Source organism: Ambystoma mexicanum, chromosome 6q (assembly GCF_040938575.1).
Source record: "Ambystoma mexicanum isolate Mex_15411 chromosome 6q, UKY_AmexF1_1, whole genome shotgun sequence".
NCBI lineage: Eukaryota > Metazoa > Chordata > Amphibia > Caudata > Ambystomatidae > Ambystoma > Ambystoma mexicanum.
In genome coordinates, this window is record NC_090937.1 from 424034985 (window position 1) to 424052550 (window position 17566).

Here is a 17566-nt window from a genome sequence, read left to right on the forward strand (position 1 = left end):
TCCCAATCCTACTCACACTTCAGATTTAACTGCATTAAATGGATTAAAGAAAACGATCTATAAACCTGCCCTACGTCTACATAATCATCTGACTAACAAGACAAACTTTGTATACACCCCTGTATATAACTGTATATATTCCATACTCTCTATATAACTGTATATACCTTGTACATTTTATTCTTACCATACTGTTTTGTACTATGTAACTGTTACATGTAAGTAATTATAAACGTGTAAACATTTGTAACCTGTAAAGCTTAAAGTATTGTTGATCACGCGCCCGGATACCCTAGGGTCTGGTGCGTGTTATAAATAAATAAACAAACAAACAAACAAACAAACTTGATTGTGATCATGGATACTACACTTCGGTTGAATTATTACTAAGTGATGTTAATAAATACTTATCGCTTGAGTGGCGAATTCAGATTAGGTGAGACATGTGATCAGTGACACTTTAATATAGGATCATGAATATGAATGGATATCCACCAAAACATTAGTTTCTTACAAATGTACATCCGATAATGCCAGTATTTTATAGACTTCATAAGATTCATAAAGATTACAAAAACTACCACTGCGTCTGATTGTTGTGGGAAACAGGGGGTATATTGGAGCCACTTGCCCAATATATTGATGCAATCCTGCAACCTCTGATTCAGAGTACTGACACATTTTGATACTGGACACATTCTGAAACACCTAGACAACATCAAAAATGTACCTAGTGAGAGTTACATATTCACCATTGATGTAGTACGTTTGTACATATCAATACCACATGATGATGGGAGTGTGGAGTGGCTATTATTGAAACATTAACAGGTTGGAGCAGAGAAGGTTTTCCTCTCAGAATTCCTAAAGATAATTCTTCCCAACATTTGTTTTAGATATAAAGAGAAATATTATCTACAAAACCACAGAGACTGCGATGGGATCAGCTGCAGCAACCACCTATGCTAATACCTTCATGTATTTCTTCAAAACAACGTATGTGCTGAACAATACTACATGGAACAAACATGCCCATAAGTGATATCAATGCATTGACAATATTTGGGTGTTTGGTGCATTTCCAAGGAGGGGCTGACTGCATTTCTCGCCTATTTTATTAACCTCGACCAGAGACTGCAATTCACAATGACTATTGCTGACCCACATGTCCAAAAACCCAAGACAAAACCTAGAAGAACTATTTGAGGACGCCGACACCCAGAATCCTACACCTCAACAAGATCAGAAGACGACCCTAAAGAGAAAAGCCAAACCAAACTACACCTCCAAACTCCACTGCAATCTAATACATGCAAGATCCATGTCAAAACACTCTACATAGATCTTCGACCTACTTGATGACAACGGCATTGACATCCTATTCATCACAGAAACGTGGCTGGACGACAACTACAAAATCACACTCCCAAGCTGCCTTCCAGCAAACTTCGAATGCCTTCAAATAAACAGGAAAAAAAAAAAAAGAAGGAGGCATCATAATAGCATTCAAAGAACACCTAAAAGTAAAAACAGACAAACCACTCAACATCCTCAACTGCAAAACCGTGGTTATGCACCTAACAGCAAGCCCAAAAACCAACATCACATTCATCTTGGTGTACAGACCACCAATTTATGATGCATCCTTCATTGACAACTTTGTAGAAGCCATCACCAACTTAGCCATCAACCGCAAACACCTAATCATCCTGGGGGACGTCAACATCTGGCTCGAAGACACTCACGCCAACTCCCAAACCTCACTGATCGAACAACTCACCACCATGAAACTACGACAACTAGTAAAAGGGGCAACACACTCGGCAGGACACACCCTGGAAGCAATTTTCACCAAGGAAAAACTCATCACCACGGCACCACCGATACAAATACTGTGGAGCGACCATCTCATCATCCCATTTGTGATCACTCTGCCTACTCAAGGCTGCATCCAACCTCCTAAACTCACAACTACCACAAAAAGAAACTGGAAAGACGTCAAAGAAAGCAACCTAATCGAACAACTGGAGATAACCAAACCCTCAACTTCAGAACTAGAGCTTGCTGAACTAGACGGGAAAGCGGAGCTATTACACAAATGGATTGCAGATACAATTGACAAGATCACCCCAGGAAAACCATTCACACCATCAAAAAAGAGAGCAAGGGCAAAATGCTTCACCCCACTATTAAGCACCATGAGAAAGGAAAACAAAAAGATGGAACTGGAATGGAGGAAAGAATACAACCCAGACAAAAAAAACACTGTTCGAGAAACATTACTGTGTATACAAGAAGGAAATTCAAAAAGTAAAGAGAAGGCATTATGATGACAGAATTACCAATGCCAAAAAGAAATGTTTAACATCATTAAAGAAATGAGAAACCCACCAGGCTGTGACAACACCCAAACCCCCTCGGAGAAACTATGCAATGACCTGGCAGACCACTTCATTTCAAGAAAAAAAGCAATGACATCCGACAAACCATTCAACAGAGGCCAACCAACCACAACATACAACCAAACAAACCTAACTCAGAACCACAACAGAAACTCAAACACTTTCCTGAAATATCAGCAGAGGCATTCACATTGCTGGTAAAACAGAGCAAGAAAGCGGGTTCACCCATGGATCCCTGTCCCCCGGACTTCTACAAATCAATCCTCACACAAAGAACGCCAGCAGAGTAGTACAGAAACCTTCTAAATCTGTCACTAGCAACAGGAACTGTACCGAGGACCTTCAAATCAGTATACATCAAACCACTTCTGAAAAAACACAAGCTGTGACATAGATTACCTCTCCAACTAAATATTGATCTCCAACATCCCCTACCCGGCAAAACTCCTGGAAACCTATGTATACAAACTAACCCAAAAGCACGTTGAAAAACACCACCTGCTAGACTAAGCTCAAGTCGGCTTCAGACCCACAAGAGGAACAGAAACAGCACTACTATCCATCTGGGACAACCTAAAAACAAACACAGACTCAAACACAACCTCAGCCCTTATTCTGCTCGACCTCTCCACAGCCTTCAACACAGTTAGCCATGACACCCTATCCAAAAGACTAGAAGACATATGCATAACAGACACAGCACCACGCTGGACTAAATCATTCCTAGCAGACAGAACAGAAACCGTGTGGATTAAAACCTTCAAATCCACCCCACGAGTTAACGACTGTGGAGTGCCACAAGGATCCTCACTAGCACCACTGTACATCAACATCTACCAGACCTCAGTTATCAGAATCTTCAAGAAATACATTACATGCTGCAACTAGGCAGATGATACTCAAATCATCTACAAAATCAAAGACACCCAAGCCGATCATTCAAACTTAACCGACTGTCTAAAATAACTCTTCAACTGGATGAATGCCAACAACCTGAAAATCAACCCAGGAAAAACAGAAATCATGATCGTATACAAAAACCAAGAGAACGAAACCGCCATCCCGTGGCCAACAGAAATGGGAACCGTACCATCACCATCTAAGGTAGTAAAAAATCTGAGAGTCTTGATGGACAACAACCTAACCTTAGAACCACAAATAAATGCAACAGTTAAGAAATGTTTCTTCCTCCTCCACACGGCAAGAAGAATCCGACCTTTCCTCTCCTTCACGCACAAAACACTCACTATTGTCGCCCTCATCATGTCAAGAATCGACTATGCAAACAGCCTCTACCTTGGAATACCAGAATACCTCCTGAAGAAACTACAACGGATCCAAAATACAGCAGGCAGACTACTCCTCAAACTATCCAGAAGAGACAACATCACCCCTGTCCTAAAAACACTACACTGGCTCCCAGTGAAACATTGCATTACCTTAAAAAAGAAATGCATAACACACAGGGCAATCTGTGGACAAGGAGCAGAATTCCTACAAAAGAAAATAACAATCTACAAGCCAACGAGACCCCTCAGGACATGCAATGAAATCCGCCTGGAACTAAAACCATACATTAAGAAAAAACTTGGAGGCACCGCCTTCTACCACTTAGCCGCAAAAACCTGGAACAACATCCCAAAGGAAATAAGAAACACCAAAGATCACCTAACATTCAGAAAATTACTAAAAACCTGGTTCTTCAACACCACAGACTTAAACTGAAAACCGAAACAACAGAAAGGAAAAAGAATTGACTTAACCGGAGAGGACACTGATAAGCTCCCAGAAACGACTGAGAAGCACCCACGGCACCTGGACGGGTGACATCGGGCAGAGTGGAACACAGGCGACTCCAAGGAGACGGAGTCAACAACCCCAGCCAATCCCATCCAACATCTTCATCAGCCCTTTAGCTGCTACTAGGTACCACTGTATTGTGGAATTGTCGAGATACTACCAATCACCACACTAACTGAGTTGTGGACACTGGCAGGTGCACTGGCCATGTAGGTGGGGGAGAGGAACATGTGGGGTTGTTAGGGAGGCTAGTGGAGGTGGCAGCGAGATGTGAAAGAGAGCTCGAATGCAGGACTGGCCCAGACCTAACCAGATGCACAGGGTGCCTTGCACCCCATCTGGAGAGATTACGCAAGCCCAAATTGTCAATTCAGAATAGAGATGCCAACTAACCAATTCCACTAACAATTTCCTCCTCTGCTTACACCGCTCAAACTACAAACCAAACACAACCACAAATCTACAGCACAACAAACAGCACAAACTTCCCTACAGTGCAACAACAAAACAAAAAAAAACACATAGACTCGCACAACAGTGCACGACGACGACAGGACGCAAACATCCCAGGCCCAGCCAACTGACCCACTGGGCTGATTCCGCCAACAGCACATCACTGCACTCTTGCATTTTTCCAACCTCCTCCCACTAACTTACCCTCCCTCCCTCTTCCAGAGCCGCCAGAGCACCAGGGGACCACTCCGGTGGTGATAGTGTGCGGTACAAATGTCCTTTAACATTAACATTAACATTAACATTAACATCAACATTGTGGAGGTAATGTATTTGCATGACCAACAATGTTTTACCACCAATATTGAATACAAACCCACTGACGTATAAAACAACATTTACCATACTCACAGTTAATCAGATTGAAAAAGATTTCATCAGATCAGGATGAATTAGCAAACCAGTTGGATATTATGGAAAAGAGGTTTGTAGATTGTGGTTATGACAATTCATTATTTACTACAGCCATTAGCATTGTATCCCCTATGGATAGAACATCACTGTGAACAACACGACCAAAAAAGCAAGCCTTGATTTCATAAATGTTACAACATACTATAAACAGAGTACTTTCCTGAAAAATCCAGTACTTAAAAATGTAATTATACTCCTACAATATCAATCTGTTAAACATCTATTCTTGGGTGTTCTCACCTTCTCCTATAGAAGAAATAGCAACCTTCAACAATTACTGGTGACAGCTGAATTCAATAACAGAGACTTACAGAGAGCTCTGGCGCCCAGAAAAAAAGGTACATTTCCCTTTCTGAACTGTGACAACTGTAACTCAATTATGAAGGGACTACAAATTTAGTTCCATCAAAGGGAAATAAAATGGAACTACGTCATTTTGCTACATGTGACTCACAGGGCATGATCTATGCAATCAAATGCCCTTGTGGTAAACTATATGTGGCTAAAACCAACTGCAAAGTAAGAATTTGGTGAAATGAACATCGATCATCTATCAGGTTGAAAAATCTGAACTCTCCTTTGTCACGTCATTATGTCGAACACCAACATAATGTTTCACAGTTACAAGTATGTATTTTGGAAGTAGTTGCAAAAAGGCAAAGAGGAGGAGACTATGATATTGCAACAATGTGTTTTGAATAGTTTACCTGGACACATTGGGCCTCATTAAGAGTATGGCGGTAGCCGTGCCTGTATAGCAGGCACGGCTACCACCATGCTCACTACCGGCACCGCCTCTCACGATTGGGCAATAACCGGCCCATTACGAGATGATAGAGCCGCTAATTGCCCATTCGCGGTAGGCAGTAATGCCGGGCTCCCAATCCCCATTCTGCCCGATAGGGCAGAATGGGTGTCGAGAGCATGGTTGCACCGGCATCGTTAATAACAGTGCCGGTACAATCACAAATTCTGCTCGCGGGTGCCGCACAGCCCACCAGATAAGATCTGGAGGGCTGTCAGGGACCCACGAGGGAACCTCGGAATAAGGTGGTACGGTATGGATGGTGCCAGTGCCATACCAGCACCGTCCATACAGTACCACCAGGGTCGTAAAGAGGCCCATTGATACGAAGTGGTCTGAAAGACCATAATGAATTACATATAAACAGCCTCTCTTACATCCAAATGCCTGAACAACCTAGCTCCCCCTACCTCATGGACAAAATTACTAGAAGAACAGCCACCCACCCTACAAGATCTGCTAACACATTTATGCTAGAGACTCCTAGGTTCAAACGATCGACTGCGGGAGGAACTAGCTTTCCTGTTAAAGCTGTACAATGCTGGATTAAGTTACCACTTGACCTTAGACTTGAACAACCTTACCCTAAATTTAGACATAAGGCACTCAAATGGCTACGCGCCAATGACACATAACTAGATCCACACCTCTCCCACTACACCCGGCCCCCACTTAACCCTGCATCTGAGAACTAATTCTGCACTCTTGGTAACTTTGCATGCATGAGCACCTAGAAGGTTGTATATGTTTCAGAATGACATAACGTTATGATGTAAATTTTACAAATATGATTTGTACATATGTCCTTACAGTTAAACATGTTAGTGTCCCTTTGACACTCTAAGCTATGCTCTGTACTTTTATGCATGTCTGCATCTCTGTTGTATATACCTGCGCCAAGCACTGTAACTAAGCTTAAGACTTCTTGTGTATATTGCTGCGCGCGGCTACCCAAGGGTTTGGTGCGCATTACGAGATAAATAAACAAACAAACAAACAAACAAACAAACAAACACCACTTTCTATAAAACATTAACCCTGAAACTAATCTTTGGGTACACTCTGTTTGGAAGTTACACATTGCTGTTGTTGAAACTGATAAAGCCCTACCAGAGATTCAGATTTAATACGTATTTCATTGAATGCATGTAAAATGGACTATACTTTCTTTATTTTGTAACATGAACTACATTGTCTTTATTTGGTTTCTATTGGTTGTACGTATGGGAAACGTTGCAACCGTCTGATGCTGAACTGGGTTGCTTGCCGACAGGCCACGATTGCATGTGATGACATCATATGCATGCTACACATGGCATCTCCACATTGCGGCGCAGGCATGCCGCGCTCGCACTGAGGTTTCACCTGCAAATGAACTGTAAAATTCCACTTACCAGGTAAGGTCTCTAAACCTGGATTGGAACCCCTTTTGTTTAATGTCATGATGCGTTTTGAGCTGCTAAGAGGATGATTTGGCACATCATTATTCCACTATAGTGGGACATTTAGACAACATCCGTTCTGGACCAATGAAGGTAATGTTATATATCTTTTGTATCCAGATTTGAATACCTGGACTGAAACCCGGTTTGGAGATTTCCTCTCCGGTAATTATGATCCATGACATATGTTGTAATATTTGAGGAGAGCCACATTTCTAATTGTTGAAAAATGTGTTGACATGACAGTTTCCTTGTTGTCTCTTCCAGTGAGAAGTATGTGTAAAAAATAGCATCATTGTGAGACATTCATCTTGAAATGTATCTTCAATTGATTAACTTAAAACGGAGTGTGGGGGTGAGCTTTGTGAGTTTTGAAATTGTACTAAATGTATATTTTCATTATTGATTTATAGCCTCGGATGCTTCTGAAGAAGCTCTTATGATTGAAACGCATCAAACAAACATACAAAAAATTGTATTTACATATGAGCTGTTTTGAAATGGCTTAATCATTCATTAAGCTGTGTTTATCGTCTTTGGTATGGAAGAGATACATTGATAAACTTGAAGGAATTTTACATAACCTAAACATTTATCGTTTACTCTTATAAAGATTTTTCTTTACAACGACTGAATTCATGTTGCTTGAAATGTTTTTTGGTTTGTCGTAAAGTCTGAATGATCTAAATGTTGCGTCTTTTAGAGCTGAGCATTGATGGTCCCCAAGTAAGTTCTGCGGGCCTCCACATATTTGTTATTGATTACCTCTCTATGCTGGAGTGTTTCTGATCAACACCTCCTCACTTATAATAGTAACTACTTAAATGCATGTGGTCTGACATGTTTTTATTATTTAATGTGCATTCAGACCTTACACCTTTATAAATAAACTAGCACCTGAAAGGCATAACTATTGCATTGGTAGTTTATTTAAATTGGAACAATCTTGAACTCATCTTTTAAAAAGATACCAATCGGGCCTGAATGAGGATTTACAGTTTTCAGCAATGTTTAGTTGATCACTGTGTGTCCCATTGTGCATTAGTCTGGGCTAATTGGTGACAGATGGCACAATGATAAATATATTCGAGTGATGAGGTTTTCATATACTTTCATCAGTCATAGAAACAATCTTAAGGTTGGGTTGGTTGTTCATCTGTTCACTGATAATATTTTGGTATATGTAGTAACCATATAGAACATCATTTATACCTCCAACATGGCCACCTGGAGAGGATGATTTTGTAGAGTAGGAACATTGTATTCTTTCTTTCCCCCTAACGGCATGTTATACAAACAACTTAGAGGCATTTCCATGGGGTCCCTTTATGATGCAGATTGTTTTAGCTCTGGTCAAACAAAAGCTACAGATTTATAGCAGGCAAGCTATTTATATCATGCTTTAGACCATTTTTATACAAGGGAAAATTTGTGGATTTGTGGCTTGGCAAAGCATTGTTCCTTATACAATTCCACAATGTTTCACCAATCTGCACCAAATGTTGCATAGTTACCCATTGGGACCATCCAAACATTACAGGCTTCATGACATCTGGTCACCCCACCTCTTTCCCCGGATTCCAGCAAAACTAAAAATGTGTTTGTGGGTTTGTGGCTTGGCGAAGCATTGCTCCTTATACAATTCCACACCATTTGAACAATAAGCACTAACTTGTGCATAGTTACCTGTTAGGACCCTGCGGACATTACTGGCTTCATAACATGTGGATACCCCACCCCTTTTCCTGAATTTCAGCACCTTCACACATGAGACGGTTGCCTGAAATCAGCTGAACATCAATGTGGTCATAGAAGGACTGGTCCTCAACCCTAGAATGCAAGGCTTCTAGAATATTTGCATCACAAGGCACTACAACGAACTGTACCACACCAGGGTGAGGCAACAGGTGGTGAGAGAGCACAATAGGTCCTAGTATGCAGCAGCACACCAACTCTCGCCTCCGCCCAACGTCTTCTCCTAGGTATGTCAGCCAGCCACAAATGCTCATTCTCAGTGCAGTCTACTTCAGAGTGCAAAGCACATCAAGTGATAAGCGAATCAGAACAGTGACCTACAGGATAATGGATTTTCAACAATTGATGACAGTGTTGTCATATCTGTCCACAGAACCTGTTCAGAGAAGGGATACTTTTTCCTATTTAAAAATGTAATGGGGTAAGAACTTTCCCCTGAGAGAGATTTGAATACGCATCCTAGAATATGTTAGAGAGTAAGAGTTTGTTTCTTTTTTGCAGGTGGGAGTTGTTGCACACCAAACGATTGATGGCTGAGATAAGGTAGGGCTTTATCAATTTCACCAACAGCAGTGTGTTTAAACCGTTACATACAGGAAACATGGCCTTATGGCTTTTTATCTGCTTTCAGAACATGAGGTATCCCAGGATACACGGCATTGAAGACACTCCAATAACAGTCCCTATTGAAAGCACCGCAAAGCAGAGTAGGTGCGTGTTCGGAATGCTATATTGATGAAGCATTATTGAATGGTTGTTTTGAATGAGCTTGCAGTAGTCACTACATAAAACCATCTTTATTAATTTTCAGATTTGTGACAATTCATTTTCAGATTTGTGACAAAGGTTCGCCTCTGACAAAAAACAATTGCCCTGAGGAAGGCTGCACTTAATATTTGGGAGGCCCACATAGCAGAAGCCTTAAGTTGGTGGACAACAAGATAACCGGGCAGCTAATAAAAAACATTCTTGGTCTTGAATATCCCCACAAACAGGGATGATTCATTACATTCCCTGTTATGTTAGAATCACAGTGACACATTTTCGGAAATCATGAGTGGCTGGTTTACACTGACACGTAAACCATTTTTGCACATATTGCACACAATTTGTGCACAAGGCATTTTTGTTGATTTTACACATTTGTGTGTTTTGCATGTTCATAATTTATATCAGTTGCATCTTTATTATATGTGATTGGAGATATGTCTATAAGTCTGCCTACGTGGAGAATTGGTATATATTTGTCCATATTTTTTGTAGGTATGTACTCATGAAATGAAATAATAATTTTTGATACTATAATGATTACAAGCTAAAAACATTGAATATATTGTATTTGCATGACTTGACAAATGCTATGCACACAAAGTAATTGTTGTGAATCAGCATTTAGGGTCATCATTTTGTATTTGGATCAGTCCCCTAATGATCCTAGTTTGAAGTGTAACTTGGGGTTACCTCAGGTATGTGTGATGTTGGATACATGACTAGCAAAACATTTTCATGGGAAAACATTATCAATTTGTGTGGTAAAGAAGACTGTAGAGGCAAACGTATGCATTCCTCCATATTTTTGGCCTCAATTCCACAAGGAGCTGGAGGTTGGGTATCAACTCTAAGAAGATCAAGGGCATTTCAAAATTGTATGACTATTCCAGGTCTCACATTGTCACACTCATAGAGTAGTTCAATTAATACAAGGCCTTCACCATCATTGACCTTACTAAGGGATATTCTCAGGTTTGCCTTTACTCTAAAATTAAAGGAAAGACTGTATTTTACCCTTCTGGTGGTCTTTGTCAGTTCTGGGCTTACGGTCAACACAGCCCAGTGTGCTCTAACAGCATATATTGTTCAGTATCTACGATTCCATATAGGTAACAGAAACATAAGAAATGTAATCAAACAATCTCAAACATCAAAGTACAAATTGTGAAACATTTCATACTTCCTAACGACAAGATTGATCTGGAAGCATTTATAGAATTGATAGAATGCACATATTATTAAACAGTGAGCTAGTTCCCTTGCCAACATGCTTTCCAACTAACTTCACAACATGCATTATTTAAATAATCTAACCAACAAGGACTTAAACAAAGATGCATTGTGCTCAATTTCCACTGGTGTCACGTTGTTTTATTTCCAGGTGTTTTTTCAATGCCATTTTTGACTTAAGAATTACATCAAAACAACTTATCGAAATATAGAGGGGGTAAGGAGTTCAAAGGAATGGGGAGGGAGTTGGGATAGGATTAATAATATAGGGAAGGGGTTTTGAGGGGGCCCCCAAATATAAAAACAAAAACTTCAAAAGGTTTTTTTCAAAATCATTTCTTTGAATTGTTTTTCTTGAAAATACACATGTTGGTAAAATAACATAGAACCCTCCCACCATAATCACTCCAGATTTTAACTGCTGGTGAGTTCCATAAACAGCTGCCCTGAGGGTTGGTCCTGGACAGATGCTACCACCGGTATGAAGTTTAGAAAAAACGCTTGTACTATACATCTTAAGCAAGATATTACTTCATGAGTGGACTATGCCATCATAGAACTAGAATTTTCACGGAACCATTGGGCAATATTACCTCCTAATTATTATGTAGTTGGGTGAACATTTGCGTTTATCACAGATTGTAGCATTTAATGAAGGATCACATAGTGAGCTGTTTCAAACATGCAAGTATGTTCTCTGTATTCAGGACACCATCCTTAGCCGGCCAGTTTAACATCCATTCAAAATGCAAGAACCTCACATGCTACTTTCACTATTCCCATTTACATCATGACTGTGATGGCATGGACTCCGGCATGGACACGCCATCACCTCACAGGAACAAAGTAAAGGGATAGGCAAACCAGGACAGCAACTGTAACAAAGAGAAACACAAAATAGTTATAATTAAAGAGCAAACAATCATGGCATGTCTTAATCACAAAATGTTGATGGTAGTTTCCTGTCCCACCTAAGCCATAGGCAGGGTAGAGCCTCACACCTTGGGGAAGCTGGTGTTATCCCCTCAAGGAATCTCAACTATGTGAATGTCTGGCTCCCTTGGTGGCCCATTTCTCTGCTAGCTGATCACACCTCCATGTGACCAAGGGGTTGTAAGGTTCAACCACAATTCATCTCCTCAGATTCTCAATTTTCCACTTGGCCTCATCAGTGGAAACCTTCTCCCATGCCATTCCCATCACTTCTCGTATACGTTTCTATCCTGCCCACATTCATATATAGACTTATCCTCCAATCTCACAGCACAGGAAACACTCAACTACACTCTTGGGATATGTAGATCTGGACTCACCATTGGCTGTAACTCAACATTTCCTCACTCTTACCCACTCCTCAGGAACCCTTTCACAAAGGCGTGTAGGAACGCCTCTGTCATGATACCACATGTACCGCTATTGCTCCTGCCAGAAGTGTTGCCCAACATTTGGTATGTAACCATCACCTTTCGCAGCAGTTCATTCACCAATTTGGGATTTGGTATGGAGTCAAGGGCCCTTCCTCACATGAGACAGAAGGCAAGATGGTAGTTGATGCATTCAGTGCTGACCTCACACTATAGATCAGGCCTCTGAGTATTGCACATAGATTCCGATTTTTAATTTATTCTTGCTCCATGATCCCGACTGTTACCCTACTAAAACTCTCTACCAACCAGTTAGATTTGCCATGGTAATTAGAGAAGAAGTTACATGTGATTCCTTTAACCTTGGCTTAAGCTTCTACCGCCTTAAACTGTGGACAATTGTTGCTTCCTTTTCTTTTTATTATTGTCATGGCTGAATAAGTTATCAACCTTTCAATACATGATGTTGATTCAATAGTTACATAAAATTGCAGTGTTTTAAAAAAGAAAAGGAACACAATGTCAATTGAGAAAATTAAACACATGATTAAAATAAACATTGTAACAGTGCATCCCCAGATTTAAAATATACTGATGAGAAAACTGTTATCCACATTACGTTATATCTAAGGATAAGATTCTTCTGACCACAGCAATTTCAAATGTCGTGTGTTGAGAGCCAAATATGTTAAGCCACAGTATTTCAGATGTAAAAATCCTAACATCTTTAAAAAGGGGAGACAAGTATAAGGTCTGTTTTGGGGTGAGAATAGGGCATACTGTTAGCACATGCTTTAGAGTTTCAGTTTGCTTTGATTCTTTGCAGAATCTGCATACATTTCCAGATGTAGAAATTAGCTTCCGCTAAGACATCTTTTGTTTGCCAAAGGTTAAGTCTAATATGTAAAAAGATGCTTCTATATACAGAAGATGGAAGTTTAACTAAGTACATTTCTGGTTGTCGATACTTTTTCCAGGGCAAATGCGTTGCTCTTCAAGTTTGCCGGGTGTGAATCCAATCGTACTGACTCCGTTTTTGCTTGGCGTGAGTAGGGTTCTTCAGAAGAAGTTCGACAGAAATGTCAGCTAAATTCAAGATATTGATGGTCTGTTGCATCCACATTGCTATAAGTTGGTGGATAGAAGATGTTAAATAGATAGACAGTGCATGTAGCAAGGAGTTTGAATTGGAAGACAACAAGCATTTCCTGTACAGAGAGCACATTTTCGAAGCAAAGGAGCTGTATAGTGATAACATACCCAGTTTGTGTCTTATGATGCATATGATTTGGGAAAGAGGTAGAGAGAGGAAACATTTCCAAAATATTCCTTCTAGTCTGAGCCAGAAGGATTCGGGTCTCCATACTTTGGTCCCTGCACCATACAGGACTGTAGTCAAGGCCTTCTGATTATAGAAGGTAAGAGCAGCCAAGGAAAAGAATTTCCCATATTTTGCATGAATGATACATTCTTGCGCTGCCGCAGTAATAATTTTCTTTTAAAGCTCTGTAATATATGAAAAATCAGAGCTATGACTATTCATGTTAATTCCCAAATTTCGATACTCATGAACTAGTTGTAGTCGTACTCTGTGCAAAGACCAGTGATAGGAATTCTTCTCACTTTGTCTTTTTCTACAACTTTTGTTTTCTCTATATTGATGGTCAGGAAGTTGTTATTTGTGTATTTCTCAAGGGCAGAGAGGAGATTTTGTAGGCCTTTCGGGGTTTTAGATACAAGGACCAGGTTATCCGTGTAGAAAAGCCATGCTATGATTTGTTACCCTAGTTTGGGTAAGTCAGACACAATGTCCACAAGGTTTCATTTTAGATCTGAGATGAAAAAGTTATATAGGGTGCAGGCCAAGATGCACCCTTGTTTTAAGCCTCTGGAGGTTAGTATGGGAGAGGTTAATTAGCCATTCAGAGTCAAGCGAATTTGTACTGTTGTGTCAGAATGTAGTTGGTTGATCAACATTAGGATCAAGGGTGGACAGGACGCATAAGCCAATTTAGTTAGGTTTAGTTTTGTCTACTAGATAGTTATTAAGGTCTTCCGGCATTATTGGTGTCAAACGAAATCGGTTACGAACCTCAGTTAAAACAAGGGTACCCTTGTAATTATGTGCTTTTTCAGAAGGGCTGGTTGGCAATTTCCAGATTGAAAGAAGCATCTCACGATCACTGTGTCTCTGTGTTACTAATTGGAAGCATTCTACGATAGAAAACAAGTTCCTATCAAGGAATATATGGTCAACAATAGCTTCATAACGGAGGCCTTTCCAAGAGATGTTGGGGGTATGTCACCAGGAACAGCCCCATTTATCATGACCAGATGTCTGTTGGCCATGTAGGAGTGTTTAGCATGTTTTGGGAGCACAGAGTACAGCACCACTGCACAGGATCAATGTATAGCATGTTGGTTTTTTTTAAGTGCAGCGCCACTGCATGGGTTTGGTGCATTGATATAATGTGGTACAGCAAGACATGTGTTATTGAGCATTTTTATGCGGCGCCACTGCATGGGTTTGGTGCATTGCTATGATGCAGTTGTTTCAAGCTATGTGTTGCCAGTGTAACATGGACATATAAGTTAGGACAGGTTATTCAGTCAAAAACGATGTTTACATATAAAATGCAAATATATTTTTCACAGTTAAAAGCACACATCTGTACCTTCAAAATGCACACCATTTCTCACCTGAAATGCCTATGTTGCAAGAGACACATTTGGTAATTAACAAACTAATCTCACTAACAAGACTAATAATTATAACTCATTAATAAAAGAATGTGTCTTCACTGCAAAAAGAGGCAGACTCTGAAAATCAGTTTTAAACACACATTCAAGTTTTATTTATTTATTTTTTTTCTTTGCCTTTCTGTGCTCTGTCCACAGTAACTGCAGGAAGCAAAGACTTCGAATAAGCAGGAAATCAGCTTGTTACAGTTGCAACTGTACAAGAAGAACCATTGTTAAAAGTAGGAGGATAGAACATGATTGATTCTGATTGGAGCACGTCACATCAAGCATCATGTTAGAGGCTGTGACTAGTGCTTTGCTGCAGAATCTGGGGGACGAAAGGCAGAGACATTTTGACACCGCTCGAAGAAGGACGGGGTTGACAGCTGGGGATGCCTGATTCCTAAAGCAGATTCAACTTGGTTGCAGAGACTGGCTTTTCCAGTCAACAAGTCCCAGTTCGAGTGACAGCAGATGCTTGTCCTTGCTGGGTGAACCCCTCCAGAAGGCGAACAGCCAAAGAAGTTACATGCTGAATAAGCCTGGTAATTATCTCGCTGAGGTGTGGGGGCTGAGTGTGTACGAGAATATTCAGTCAGTGTAGGAAAGGAGATTCCTGTGCTTTACTCACGTGTTTAATGTTGCAAATTGAGTTCTTGTCTCCACCACTCTCTTTTCAGTGTATCACAGATAATGCTGTTACTGTGCTATTTCATTTATTTCTGTAAAGAGTGAGATTGTGTTTAAATGCAACTTTTATTATACACAAAAATATCTGAAAGCAGACGGGTGGTGTGTTTTATATTTACCAATACAGTGCTGATGATGTGGGGAGATGTTTAGACAGTGCAATTGTCATTTTCAAGGTAGCTTAACATAAGATTTGGCTGCAGCTGTGTGCACAATGTAATTCAGTATGAGCAATTATAACTAACTGTGTGTGTTGTAGTCTGCCGGAGGTCTATGAGTCGGCAGAAAGGGAGGCCCGGGACATAGTTCACTACCATATATAAGATAGTGAAAAATACCACATGATAGCTCGCTGCCGTAGATAAGACAGAGAGAAATTGCCCATGGTGGCACACTAAAAATGAAAATGTGGTGTTCCTGAAATGCAAGCCTGAGGTCTCTCTAGTAATTACACGAAAAATCTAAACAAAAATAAGGGGTTCTGGATATTGGGGCCACAAATAAAACAAAGGAATTATGCTCACCAAAATAACACCAATCACGCATACCAACCACGCATACCAACCATGCATGTCTGTGTGCTGAAATAATGCAGGTCCACTGAATTATTGTTGTACATGGCCCAATCTGAATACAAGGAGTGATTGTTGCTAAATTATTTTTCGGCGGTAAGAAAATACCGTCAGGCCCCAAATCTCCACAAGAATACCTAACATATTTATGGTGCGTTGCAGGCCGGGAAAGTGATCATAGAGTACCTACTGGGCGTGGCAAGCATGTCTCACAATGCCATTTGCACATTAAAGGGAACCCATTTTATAATAGCAGTGTGCCACTAAAAACTAATTTCAGAATGTCACAAAGGGAAACCACATTTTCAGACCTAGTGCAATATTTAGAAGCAAAGTTGTTTGCACATGGGACGTGGTCGTCGAACAGTACCTTAGAATGGCGTGACCGCATTCAGGGTGAGGTGCAGAAAGAAAAACTAGACAATATTTTTGCAGAAGGCAGCATAATTCAGGTCTGCCTTACAAGATTATTGAATGCAGCCGATAAAAGTGCAGAGAAAGACTGTTTAATACGGCTATGCGGCAAAATATGGTTTATTTTGAATAGGTCCCTGCGAATGCAGGAAAATGATACCCAGCTAATTAACAGGTTAAAGACTGAATTAGATGGGGCAAGTAAAAATCAGGAAATGTTAAGAGCAGAATCGGATGTATGCCAAAAAGACATGCAATTAAAATGCAGAGACTTTGATGCTCAGTTATCCAAAAGCAAGAAACAATATGAGGATAGTGAGCAAGAATTGGTACACTTAAAAGCCTTAGTGGACCACATTAGAGAGGATAAAGATGAGGTTGTTTCAGAAATGCGGATTTTACAAAAAGAACATTGTGAAAAAGAATGTGATCTCCAGAGTGCAGAACAAGAAATGATTAAAATGACTCAAGAAAGAGACAAGAGAAATAAAGAGTTCAATGAATGCCAAATGCAAATGTGCGACATGCAGGAGGTGATTAATAAGATGAGTGATGAAAACAACTATTTGCAAAATGAAGCAAACAGACTCCTTAAAAAGTGTAAGGACTTAGAACAGCAAATGTGCATTCCCAGGTCCCAGGAGAGGCGGCA